The sequence below is a fragment of the Arachis duranensis genome, chromosome 7 (assembly GCF_000817695.3).
Source record: "Arachis duranensis cultivar V14167 chromosome 7, aradu.V14167.gnm2.J7QH, whole genome shotgun sequence".
Taxonomy (NCBI): Eukaryota; Viridiplantae; Streptophyta; class Magnoliopsida; order Fabales; family Fabaceae; genus Arachis; species Arachis duranensis.
The window spans coordinates 65,345,437-65,347,282 of NC_029778.3; positions in this window are offsets into that span (position 1 = coordinate 65,345,437).

Genomic DNA, 1,846 nt, shown 5'->3' on the forward strand with positions numbered 1-1,846 from the left:
GATGATGCTGGCCCACTGGTGAGGGATCCCGAGCTGCTGAACATAGGGAGTGAGGAGAGAGAGCTGAAGCGCCCATCCGAACTGGATTCCGCTGGCCACAGAAGCTACACGCAGCAGCTGCCGGAGCCGGACTCTCGGCCGAGCCGGCGGGCGCGGCGCCACGGGCCTTTCCGATGACGTGGAGGGGCGTGACTTGCTGGAGCGGTTTTGGTTGTGACGGTGAGCCTCGGGATTCGGCATCACTGTGATGTAAGCAGTAAGCACGATTCCCGGTGCTCCCTTCTCTCTCTAGATTCTCTCCCTCTAGTTTGTTACAATCTGTTGTGTCTGAAACCGTTTTTGTCTCGAAAAACTGAAAACTAAATAGGCGGGGGCAGCGAGAATCGGGAGGCAGAGAAAGTGTGTGTGGCTGTGTGGCTGTTTTTCTGGCCGTTTGGGAGAAGATGCAAAGGTGGTGGTGGCGAGGAGAGTGTGATTCCGTTGAGTAGGAAAGTGAATTGACCAGGTTCCGGATTTATTTACGAAACTGCCCTCGTATCTATGGCAACGTGAGTAGTGTGATCTCTTCGTCTTTGGTAATTCCATACAGCTATACTGGACTAGATGATTAGACATGACTTAAAACGTGGCTTACATATTTATTTTCAGTTTTTCATTCTAAACGCTAATTGGTAATTTCCTTCTTTGTTTAAGTGTTCTGGATTCTGGATTGATACAGAGGAATAGATATTTTTAAACGGAACATTTTAATAAACTGAAAACTAAATTGAATTATATCAGATTTTCCGTATATCCATATCAGAATAAGAGAAAGGTTGGTGTATAATTCTTTTTTTAAAATATTTATAGCATATATAATCCATAAAAAATTATTTAAGATATAAGTCTAAAATTTTCTAATTATTAAGTTGTAAATAGTTTATCATCTTAGTTAAATTTTATTTTTCTTATTTCTATACATATTTAATAAATAAAAGAATACATCAATAAATTTATTGATACACTACTTTTATAAGTAATGTAACTTAAATAAGTTATTGTTGGATTAAGTTTTTCATCAAATGTCCAAAAGAATTTAAAAACATGAGATTATAGTTATCAAATTCAGTTCGATTCCATCAATTGAATCGAAAATTCGATTATCTCATTATCTGGTCGTCAATTTAAATTAGATTATTATTAAAATCGGTCAAATAATTAACCCAATTAAATTTAATCAATTTCAATAAAAATCGGTCAAATCCAATTAAAATTGATATGATCAAATTCGATATAAAATCTTATTAAACTAAAAAAATATTTATTTTTTATACATGATATTTTTTATTAAATGTATTACATAAATAACATTAAATTATATTTATAAATTTAAAAAAACATAATATTTTATTAATTTACAATATATTTTCTATTTTTATGATTATTATTTTTAGTTTTATATAAATACTTAAAGATTATAATAAATATAAACTAACTATAACTAATCATCTAACAGATTCGATTATTAGTTCAATTCTAAAAATATACATGTGGTTCACTTAAAAAATCAAGTAATTTTTAAAGTTTTTCTTTTTTCTGTTCTAAATTAAATAGCCCCTAAACAAATGTGAAAAGAATCACTTAAATTTATGTTTTTTTATAATTTTTTTTTTACTTTATGTTATTACAATGACATCATTTTTTGAAAAATTTAGATAAATTGAACAATAATCGGTTTATTAAAATATGAAAAATTTTATTTATAAAAACACAAAAAATACTATTTAAAGTATTTAAAATAAAAGCTTTTTAGTAAAATTTTTAAAATTTTAATATATTTATTAAAATAACTTTTAAAATTTATATT